This window comes from Gymnoscopelus braueri (genome assembly GCF_963280865.1).
Source record: "Gymnoscopelus braueri genome assembly, contig: SCAFFOLD_146, whole genome shotgun sequence".
Lineage (NCBI taxonomy): Eukaryota > Metazoa > Chordata > Actinopteri > Myctophiformes > Myctophidae > Gymnoscopelus > Gymnoscopelus braueri.
The window spans coordinates 31,735-44,580 of NW_027660936.1; positions in this window are offsets into that span (position 1 = coordinate 31,735).

Consider the following 12,846-nt stretch of genomic DNA (forward strand, 5'->3'; position numbering starts at 1 on the left):
CACACACACACACACACACACACACACACAGCAAAAGAAAGTATTTGCACAGCAAACCACAGCCCATATCCCCATGCTCCTCTCGTTTCAACGTAGCCGCCCTGACTCCAATTCATTCAATTTGGCCTTTTAACCTGCCTTTCTGCGGCTATTGGTTGTGTGTGGGGAGTGAAGGGGTGGGGAGCGCGAAGCACCATGGCAGTTGCCGTTCATCACGTTTTCAGGATCAATAGCGTACAAATTCTATGATGGATTTGATATGCACCATATAGGTTAGCTTTCCCTCGACTCCAACTGCCCCCACCCCCCCCCCAGATCCCATATCACTTACTGTAGGGCCCACACTGACAGGGATGCCAAGGGCCTCATGAGAGATCCGATACAGTCTGACCGCATGGCTGAAAAACGACTTAACAAAGTGCTGCAGGAGTAAAATAGACCATGACAAGAGGCCAGTGCGTGCGTGCGTGCGTGAACAACACCCCAGGCGTCTCCTGGACTGATGGTCCTGCGTCCTGGGTGCGAGGAGGAAGAGGAGGTGGTGGTAATGTTAATGTGGAGGTGATGTGAGGAGGGCTGGAGAGAGAGAGGGAGGGAGGACGGCTGTCTAGTGTTTCACTTAGAGAGAGAGAGACGTTCTGCCGCTCTAAGCACTTTTCCAGCGTGTCTGGACCTCCCAGGATTTGGGTTTGTTTTCACACATTCAAATCTTTCTCGCTTGCCCTCCCTCTCTCTCCCCCTCCCCCCCCAACCGTCTGCCTGTTTCCTCCCTGGAACCACCAAGTCTCAAGGTCAGTGTGTGTACTGTGTTTGTACCGTACTGTACTGTGTGTGTGTGTGTGTGTGTGTGTGTGTGTGTGTGTGTGTGTGTGTGTGTGTGTGTGTGTGTGTGTGTGTGTGTGTGTGTGTGTGTGTGTGTGTGTGTGTGTGTGTGTGTGTGTGTGTGTGTGTGTGTGTGTGTGTGAGAGTCTGTCCTTTCCATCCCTGATATCCATCACCCCAACCCCCCCACTGGGTGAGATCCCAGTCGTCAAACAGTCCCCCCTGTAGAGAACAGAGGAGGGGGGATTGAAAAACACAGGCATAAGGAAACAGCAATATACTTTGGATAGAGGAGCTATAGAAATGCAGACCATTGCATTTGTCAACAAAACAAAAATGATTCAGCATTTTGGCTTCTTTCCATTTATTTTTTCCAGAGAAATGTTTGTCTTGGAGCAGCAAGTGAGCCGTGTTCAAAGGACAAAATAATTTTCACGTTGTTCTCGCATGCTGCCGTAGAGGAAACAGACAACATTAAATTGTTTTCCCCGACCGGCAGCGGAAATAGAGGCTGTATTTCTGAAATCTAATCAACATCTATTCATCACATCTTTTAGAAAATGTTTTGAGCTTTCATTGGCACAGAACCAAATAAATAAATAAATAAACTTCTTTCTCAAAACCATCCACTAGTACACATTACAGTAGCCTACCATTCCTCCTGGAACCATGTGGTCATTAGGCTGTAATCCTTGCTACAAAGGGACTGGGAGTGGACTGGACTATTGCCATGTAATTAGTGCTTCCAAAGTTTTTCTCAGACAGAAAAGGAATGGAAGTTCAACAAATGGTTAAAACTACTGAAAGCAGAGCTAGAGCAATTCAAAGCCAGTCTAACAATTAGTCTGTCCCATTAAATGTCACACTTTCAATGTTTTTGGTTTGTGAAACGATTTCCTTTTTGAAGATGAAACTGCATGAAGGTGTACAATTTATTGGAAAAACCAACACCCACAGGGAGAGATGTCATTACAATGCTGCCAGCGTTGAAACTGTAATTACAAAGTGATACTGTAATGGTCATCAGGACTACTTGTTGGAGAAAATTAAACTTCAGCTTGAGATCCTGAATTAATTTTGTGTGTGTGTGTGTGTGTGTGTGTGTGTGTGTGTGTGTGTGTGTGTGTGTGTGTGTGTGTGTGTGTTTGTGTTTGTGTTTGTGTTTGTGTATGTGTGTGAGTGCGTGCGTGCATTCCCATTATCGAGCTGTACTGTATGTAGGCAACGTAAGTGGGCTATGCAGAGGTAATCAATGGGTTTTAAGACTGTCAGGTAAACGTTTCCTCAGGCTTGTAGGCATTAACAAAGCAAATCCCTGAGCATGACTGCATGCCTGAGTGTTTTAAGATAAGATCAACCTTTATTGATCCCTGGAGGAATATTCAGTTGTCATATCAGCAGTGAGAACTAAACACAGGAGAGGTACAATTAAGATTAAGAGTCACAAACCAGTTTGCATGTTCTCCCTGTGTTCCCTAGTGTATGTACCCTCACAAAAACATGCAGTAATCCTGGTCACTATACTGCCTCCCCCTGGCCAGCCGGGGCGCCTGATGGAGGGGAAAGGAACTGGTTGGAATAACGTGTTCCTTCCACGCGCTACGTCCAACCAGGGAAACTCTCCCCTGTCAGGTGACAAGAAGGTCAGTTGGCTCTCATGCATTGAAGGAGGCATGAGCTCGGCCCTGGCCTCCCTCGGTTGGCAGTTGAAGGTAGTGCCCAGGATTACATAGACAATTGGCACTGGGTGTAAAAAATTGGGTTACAAAATCGTGGGATAAAAATGTAATAAAAAATAAAAAAGAGTCACAAACCAAACCAAGACCATGACTCTGAATGAGTGAATGAGATGAACGACGGCGAACGGACGTATATACGAGCACATACTTGGACAGCCTCCACATGGCCTTCCCCGCAAAGAGCTGGTGCTCTTTTGAAACCAATGTCGCCACACAATCGAAGAGCTGCCTGACATGTTATTGACAGGTTCCCCCATTCAGATACAGAGATCATCATCAAAGGACCATGCAGCCAGTAGCAGGCAAACCAGTCAAGAGATGGAACTTCCAGAAGGCTAAATGGCAGGCATTTGCTGCATAGACCTTTACATTTTAAACAGCCAGTATCCTAGACCAAGAATCTGCTCATGTGGATGCCACACACGCAGTCGCAGAATACTGTATAGGTGCAGCAAAGAAAACCATCCCACGTGGACTGAGGTTGTTGAGTCAATGTACTTCACTCACTCAGTGCTGGCAGTGCTGCCATCAGCAAACTCAACCCGGATAAGGCACCAGCCGAGACAACACCCATCCAGAGTTTGTCATCTACGAGAGCACAACAACATCTGGTTCAATAACATTCTTCTCGTCGTGCTTCCAGAGGTCTAAGCTCCCAAAGACCTGCTGCCATGCTTCCGTCATTGCCCTGCTCAAGCTGAAAAAAAAATGCGGGAGACCCCGAGGACTATAGATAATAATTATCTCCATTAAACCTGTTACTGTAGGTAACACTCGTACATGCAGGTGTGTGAACACACACTCGTACATGCAGGTGTGTACGCACACACACACACACGCACGCACGCACGCACGCACGCACGCACGCACGCACGCACGCACGCACGCACGCACGCACGCACGCACGCACGCACGCACGCACGCACGCACGCACGCACGCACGCACGCACGCACACACACATGCACGAAGGGATCACAGCGACATGCAACCGGAGGCAGGCAGGCTCCCAGAAAAACTAATAGTGACAGGTGCACCATCCATCACTTCCATCAAAACAAGCCTCCTGTTACACACACAAACACATGCACATCCATAGACAAAAGCACACACAGGGGTGCGCGACTAGACATATTGGAGCTAATTGTTGTGCAGTCTAGCAGGAGTCGACCGTGGAGCCATGTGTGGCGTGTGTGTGTGTGTGTGTGTGTGTGTGTGTGTGTGTGTGGGGGGGGGGGGGGGGGTCCACTAACACTTATGTGTGTTGTGCAAAGGGAGAAATAAATTAGCAGTGCTAGCAGGTTGCTCTGACAAGTCCTGTTAATGAGAACATCCTCTAGAGCCTTTTGGACTGTCAAGAGAATCCAGAGGCCACGATCATCTGTTCAGTCCGGAATACGGTGTTGGAAGGAGGGAAAGTTGCAGAGCAGCAGAATGCCTGCACAATTAAACCACACCATCTGCAAGCAAAGTGCTAATGTGTTGCTGGACTTCCAACACAAACACACAGAGAGAGAGAGAGAGAGAGAGAGAGAGAGAGAGAGAGAGAGAGAGAGAGAGAGAGAGAGAGAGAGAGAGTAGGAAAAAGACATGGAATGGATGCACTGTTACATCAACAGAGAGGATGCAAGAACAGGTCAGAGGTCAAGGTAATGGTGCTCTGAGAAGGGTCAATTGTCGCACCGCACGGATGTTGAAAAGCATCTTGCATTAAGAGCTGAAACATCCTCCAGGCAAATGTGTTTTACAGTTGTTCTGCATTGTAGCAAAGTCATAAACTGCCTCAGGCGTTTGTACCCAGAGGGCGCGTGAAAGCCCCCTCCCAGTGAGACAGTACACTATTATAGAGATGTTGTATTTAAAGTCTGTATCCAAAACAGAATAGAGAAGAGGGGAGAATCTCTGAAGAGTGAAACATAGGGCCTCATTCACCCACCGTTCTTAAGAGGAAATTTGTTCTTCGGACCCACTTACCCAATGTTTTCTTAATTTAATTTTTAAACTTTGTTTTATTGGTTTTTCTGCACATTAATAACAAGTTCAGTGGTATTCAATGGCCGGGAAAGTAATTCTGTCTGTGTAAACCAGGAAGGGGTCCCATATATCGTGGAATCTTCTAACAGAGCCTCTCAATGTGTATCTAATTTTCTCAAGTTGTAAGTTATTAAAAATGTCTCTTATCCATTGAGTATGGGAAGGTGGAATTGACGATTTCCATCTCATAAGTATTAGGCGTCTTGCCAGCAGTGTTACAAAGGCTATCAAATCTGCTTGAGATCTAGACAGAGGCAGTTGGGAAATACCAAACAGCACGGTAATGGCGTTAGGCTCAATGAGTGTCCCCAATGTTTTCTTAGCTGTGATTTGTTCTTGGGTAAGAACAGAATCTACACACACTCAAGAGCACTCTTAGGCACATTTGAGTGCCGATATGTTTGCGCAAAATAACTTTTTCTTGTTTTCTTCAATTCTACAATTGTATAATATAGGATTTAAATTACAATAATATGTGTGTCATATCTTTAGAGAAGTGGTTCTTAAAGTGTGGTCTGGGTACCCCCTGGGGTCCTTGAGGGAATTCCAGGTGGTCCACAGCAACACAAGGAACAGTTTAACCACTTTAACCCTATTTTATACTTTGTTTGGGAGCTGATCTACAAGGTCACAACACATACAATTACTGCCCGTTTTGAGCTTTGATGCACAAATCACACAAACAGACCACTACTGAACATAAAATATGGATAACATGCTAATTTCAGCAAATGTACATTGATGTCTAGTGGTGATATGTTGATTAATGTGAGAGAAATAATATAATACGTTAATTAATTTAATTAAATACTTTGCTGTTCACTTGAGAAGTACCTCCAAATAACTATTTTTCATATTTGGAGTCTGGTGTACCACCATCTTTAGACTTTAGTTTAGGCATTCTTGACTTAATTCTCTGTGTGATTTCATGTGATTTCTGTGTGCAGAAATCACACACATGTGTGACTGCAGGCAGGGCCATGCAGTCATGGCCCTGCCTGACGGGGCAGCTCCTTATGGTAATTAGGATGCTAATTAGGATAGGTGGGGTGTCTCCCTATGATAATTGGGATTAACTGACACACCCCTTCGAGGATTGGGATTCATCGTCATAAGAACATAGTTACGAAAAATTCTTCCTTTTAAGAACGTTTCTGAACGAATCTGACTCCACTTTCTCTTAGGAATTTACTTACGAAGGTATTGGTGAATGAGGCCCATAGTACCTATAACAACATATCAGAGAGCCCTGCCATGTCTATTTCCATACTGCAAGCTGCAGGCAGGTCTGTGTTTGCGTGGAGCGGGCACGCGTGCCTTTGATTATGTGCATGTATGTGATGCCACACGTGCGTTTGCCAGTGTTTAGTGTGTGTGCGTGCCGTGCTCCCATGTTGCCAGGTTGCCAATTTGGCTGAAGTTGAGTTACCTCCATCCACCTGGCTTAGTGATGCGAAGCCAAATGGCTTCACAGCACACGAGTTTGGAAAATCACAAAACCAATGTACAGAGGCTTAGGAATGCACGAGACACTCGGCTGTGTAGCATTACCATGAATGATCTTTGCAAAACTCCAAAATCTCCAGATAATCGCTTTAGCTAATCCTCGAACACATTGAGCAAACACTCGTGGGGAGAGTGAAGGAGAGATTCCCTATGCCTGTAGAGGAGGTGGAACTGGGTAATGGTGTGTTTATTTGGGTGTATGTGTGTATGGGGGAAGGGTTGTCGGGGGTGGAAGTATTTGAGTTGGATTTGTAGGTGGCGGTTCAGAGAAGTTGGACTCAGACAAAGTCCCTCCACAGACAAACACTGTCACTTTGGTGGCTTCCCAATTTATCGCTGTCACATTGTACACACTTGAATCATTCCTAGTGGAGGGGAAGGCAACATGAGAGGGGAAATGGGAAAACTCCAAAGATATTTAATGCTCGATATTTGGAAGTTATGATTACTGGTATTGTGCAGCAAGTCTAGATTGGTTCAAGTTTACAGTAGGTAACTGGGGTAAGAAAGTTGGCAGGAGGTGTGTGTGCGTGTGATCACACATAGGCATGGCACGTTTATTTGTTTAGCACATTTCAACAACAAGACAATTCAATGACCCAATTTAGCAGAGGAAACACCTACTGTAGGATGCCAGTGACCATGAAGCGTTCCTAAGACATAGCCTGTAGACAGACATTATTATAAGGCAACTTTCTCTCTGAGGCTTGCAGTAGCCAGACAATTAGATATGGGAATGTGTCTTAACTGACCAACCACGGACCTCCTTAGACCAACCACAGATCAACCATGGACTTACGATACAGTATGACTTTTTTGGGGAAAAACCCAGACCTGCAGAATTGTGATACAGACCCTCCCGCTGCTTGAATTGATGCTGCAAGATGGGGGTGTGAACACATCAATCTAATTAATTAGTAAATATAACCTCTAATGATTAGATATAGGTAAGACTGAACTCTGGGAAAATGGGAGTGCAGAAAAACCATCAGGCAAACAAACAGAAAGAATTGTCTGAAGCCTTTCAAAGTTGTGTGAGACATGGCTGTGGGGGAGTGCAGAGAACACAAAGTAATGACTCAAGGAGAGGGGAGTGATAGCAGAATGTAGTGTTTGAGGAGAGCTCTCTTCTTAGCCTGTAGCTATAGTGCATTAGGCACAGATCAGCCACCGCCACTGAGGCTGGCCATTAACAGCTCCCACACTGTTAATGTGGCGTGCCTTACAACAGCACACTGACTTATGATTTCCATTAAAGAGAAAATGACTCACACTTCGCAGCTGGAAGTAAAGGGCTACATTGCCACCACTGTGCCCTGTCCTTTCTTATTTGTGCCCACACACTGCTTTCCTACCATTTGAATCTCAAACTCCCCACTGGATTTGTCTCTTGGCGCGCGGGCGGCATTATCCGCTCTTAGCACGCACACTGACCACATTGTGGGCACAGGCATTCACATGTGTTGTGTTCATGCACCTATTACTGTCACTCTGCAGGGGAACGGCCTTGAGCTGTAGAAGCGATGACAAACTGTTTCATTAGATACAGTCACTATGTGCATCAAGGTCATTACAGGATCAGCCAAATTAAACAACACAGTTTTTTCTAAGCCTCTCTAGCTTTCAGCTCAAAGTGCTTGCACACTGCACACTTTTGGCGGTCTTCTATACAGTCAGTAAGGTGTGAAATGCAAATGTCTCTAAGGTGTGATGTTTCCAAGCAGAATACCTCAGGGGTAGTAAGGTAAGTATTGTGTTCCACAGATTGGTCTATATCCATTTATATGTTGACTGGTATAGCTGACCACTGTGGGTTACAGATGCCAGAAATACTCCCGTAGGTCTGTGGGATATTCTGCTGTATCTGACTGTTTTAACGTTCATTACGTCATACTGTGCAATGGGAAGGTAAAACTGTGATCATGCACCTTGTCAGACTGTGCGAGTTGAATCGAGTCAACCCGTCACATTGTACGACGAGAGTACTACCTATGCCGGGACAATGTTTTACCTCGAGAAAATAAAACCAAAAAAAGGAAAGGCAGAAAATATGGACCCGGTCTTGACCAGAGGACAACATAGTTTGACAATTCTTCAAAGGGAGCTGGTAGTGTCTATACATGGACAGAACATTGATTCCCTGTGATTTAACACGCTAAATTGCTGCAATACTTTTTACAGCAAAGGTAGTATATTACGTTAAGATGAACAATGATGCTGCCTTTATTTTGAACATGTTGGTACTTGTATATACAGCATTGGTCTCATGTTGACCATCACTGTAGCAGCCACACTGCACGGAGATGGCCTAAAAATTCCCATTGTGTGTGTGTATATATATATATATATATATATATATATATATATATATATATATATATATATACATCCCTGCCCTTACTATGCTATGCTGATGTGGATACTGCTGAAGGCTTCTTATTATTTTCTCTTTTTATCATCTTAGCGTTTCTTTTTTATTATTACCATTGTTGTACCCTGATGTCATCAATATGACCTCATAGAGCACCGAAGTCTGACGTAATTTACACATCCTACCTGGTTCGCGGTTTTCCAGCCCCGTTCTGAATTCCCATAGACGTTTTTTAATATCGCGTCAAATAAGAACTGTGTTCCAAAAATAAACAAATGATCCCGGCGGTTTGACTCTTATGGATATGAAGCATCAACTGACGGTGAGAAAACGATAATGTTACTACCGCCAAATTAGTTAAACTTTCGCCAGAAACTGTATCAAATATAAGTAACTGACTATCATAAACGATACAGAACCTCCTCCCTGATAATATCGCAGAGACCACAATTCTTATATGAGACGATTCTAAGATGACCCAATGTTATTCTCCATAGAGAAATGACTTTACGAACCGGGGGATGAACGAGTGACGTCAGGACTTCTGCACTATAGTACGGACATCATAGACTGACCTGGACTCCATATTTGAGCATGCCTGATACGGAACTCCATATGGGCATAAAAGGGACACAGTAGACAGACAGATACAGAAATCTCCATAAAAGGGACACAGACAGACAGGCGGGTACAGCGGGTACAGCAAACCGGATGACGCATGCATTTCCAATAATGCTTTTTTTTCCTCTTGCCTTCTATATTCATATGAAATTATTAACTTATTCTATGTTTGCCTTCCTATGAAATTATTAACTTATTCTATGTTTGCCTTCATCATTATTAAATATTTTGCATAATTCGAATTAGCAACCGGTGGTTTTCAATGTCTGGTGCTGGTAGATCTTGCCAGCCTTGGAAAACTGTTAAGTAGATCTTGTGCCCCAAAAGGTTGGTAGATGAAGAGCTCTCTATCTCTCTCTCCCTCTCTCTCTTTCTCTTTCTCGCCCACACATTCTATCTCTGCCTCTGGGGCCAGTGGGCTAGCTGTGAAATGAATGAGAGAAGAGGCGTGGGCAGACAGCAACGCTAAGATAATGACGACGTTTTGTCAGTCCTTGCCTCGAGCGGTGTCTCTTGGCACATGAAAGACGAGGTGGATAGCAGGGCGCCGTGATAGGAGAGAGGCGAAGCGGTTGCAAGCAAACAGGGCTGAACAACATAATGCGTGCGTGGAGATTGTGGGTGTCCGCCGAGAAAGAAAGACTCCAGTATGGTGCGGTTTGATTTGGACGTTTAATCCAGACAAAGACAAGCAGCTTGCTAACACAGCCCTCAGACCATGTAAAAGAGCTCACCATTGGTCAGAAACCTCTCTCTTTGCTCTCCATCTACGCCGCACATGCAGGCAGAAAAGGAACTGTGAGCCGTTATAGAGATGAGAAAAGTTTCCCTCAAAGAACACGTAATGAGAGAAGTACTACCCTCCCAGTATTTTCTGTCTCCTGCTATCGTTTCATGATACAGCATGTGGACCCCAGTGAGATGGCCTCCACCTCTGCGCTGCCTCCTTATTTTGCTCACAGACACGAGGAGGAAGAGGAGGAAATCATTTTCCTGTGTGCTTTGCTGCGTATCTCGCTACAGAGCATCAAGTTGACGATAACGTCACAGTAACGGTCGTGATACTAATTACCACCGCTGTTCAACATCAAACAAACGAACAAACAAATAAACAAATGGCAAACATTAAAACTCGACTCCCTGGGTAGCAATGAGGCTCATTTATTTTGAGTCGCACCGGAATATGATTTGTGCCTGAGCGTGCCCTTGCTGTGCATCAGACACCCGCCAGATGCTTAGTTACGACTAAGCCGCTAAAGACGATGCTTAACGTTATGGTTGTGCAAGGAGAGAGAAGGGGTATGGGGGGAGGGGGGGGGGGTGCAATAAGCTGGGAGAAAAATCATAAAGCACAACGCTTTGAAAACAGATAATTAGATCTGTGACAACAGAGCACAATAAGTGTGTCAGCGGGGAGGGAAGCGCCTGCATAGCCTGAGACAGTGGCACAATGTGCCCGTCTAAGCAAATATAACATATATTAAATTCAGTGACTGAATCGTCCCTGCAAACTGCCAGCACAACTGATGATACCAGGATGAAGAATAGAGAAAGTTTAATTCTCACTATCTCATAGACTATGGGCAACTGTGCGTGCGTGCAACCGTGCGTGCGTGCGTGCGTGCGTGCGTGCGTGCGTGCGTGCGTGCGTGCGTGCGTGCGTGCGTGCGTGCGTGCGTGCGTGCGTGCGTGCGTGCGTGCGTGCGTGCGTGCGTGCGTGCGTGCGTGCGTGCGTGCGTGCGTGCGTGCGTGTGTCAGGAGAGCTGTTTAAGGACTCATGACTTTCTTAAGACAACACACACGTCTCAACACACTGCACTGGATAAGGAGGCAAGAGCTTGGAAGCAGCGGGCACTATTCAGGTCATTTTCAGTGAAGGCTTTGTTAATGTATCTTTGGAAGATTTTGAGCTACACGCTAAAATTTTCCCCACAATGTGCCTGACTGTCGGAAAAGCTTGTGCATTCATTGACATTTCTTGTGGCAAAAGGATCACCCGCAGTATGAAGCCTTTTCCACAAAACTAACACGTCAACAGGATTTTCATAAACACTCTGTTGCTAACTCTGCTGTCACACGGCAGTATGTTTATGTAGGTGGTGTGCCTATTTCCCCACCTAGCTGTGCGCTTTGGGTAGCTCCCACAGTGTCAGTTCGCTTGCTACCAGTTCCGGGTGCCTGACCTTTGTCTGTGACCCAGGGGAGGCCTCAATGGAGGTCCATGTTTCTGATGCGGTCCGCCTAAGTGACATCAAGTGCCATTCGTAGCGTTCTTGTGTGGACGCCAGGGCCTTTTCCCTGCTGTACTGTGAGTGTCCAACACATGCACACATGCAATTAGAAACAATTAAAAGCACACCATCATTTAAAAATCCTCAGACATCAGAATCAATGCCAGCATGCTAATATACAATGTAATGTCACGGCCAAGCCAACAGAGGCTGTTTTCAAATTAGTCTTTGCAACAGCAACACTCCAATTTGGAGAACCAATTACTACTGGCATCACTTGAAGTGTCTCTCACGGGAGTGCTCTGAAGTGCAAATACACCTCAAGTATTCACCGAAACACACCCACGGTATTCACCTAAATACACCTACAGTATTCACCCAAACACACCTACAGTATTCACCCAAACACACCTACAGTATTCACCCAAACACACCTACAGTATTCACCCAAACACACCTACAGTATTCACCCAAACACACCTACAGTATTCACCCAAACATACCTACAGTATTCACCCAAACACACCTACAGTATTCACCCAAACACACCTACAGTATTCACCCAAACACACCTACAGTATTCACCCAAACACACCTACAGTATTCACCCAAACACACCTACAGTATTCACCCAAACATACCTACAGTAATCACCCAAACATACCTACAGTATTCACCCAAACACACCTACAGTATTCACCCAAACACACCTACAGTATTCACCCAAACACACCTACAGTATTCACCCAAACATACCTACAGTATTCACCCAAACACACCTACAGTATTCACCCAAACACACCTACAGTATTCACCCAAACACACCTACAGTATTCACCCAAACACACCTACAGTATTCACCCAAACACACCTACAGTATTCACCCAAACACACCTACAGTATTCACCCAAACACACCTACAGTATTCACCCAAACACACCTACAGTATTCACCCAAACATACCTACAGTATTCACCCAAACATAACCTACAGTATTCACCCAAACATACCTTACAGACAGTATTCAACCAAACACACCTTACAGTATTCACCCAAACACATTTTTACTGAAAAGTTAATTATAGATCCTAGAGTCACTGCACGTCAGGACTGGGAATAATATAATTCTCACAGACATAGGGCCCCATCTTCTGCCTGGCGCAATGTGTCGCAATGCTGCTTAGCACCCAGCACAAAGTGCATCGCCCAAAACGCACCCATGACTAATTGAGGCCGTGTTGCGCCAGGCGCATACAGTAAGTAACACAAGAACAATGTTGGTGTAACTAAGAGATGAAACACGTTTTCTTTCATGCATATTTTCAGACATTATGGGGAAGGGGGAGGGTATCCAGTGCCCTTGCTAGAGGGGTGGTTCTAAAAGTGGGGTCCGGGGACCACAGGTTCCAGGGGGTGCCCAGCAAAATGAGGAACAGTTTAACTATTCAAAAATAGCCGATCTACAAGCACAAAACACATCGCGATACTACCTGTTGAAAAAAAATTAATAATCTTGGTAATAGT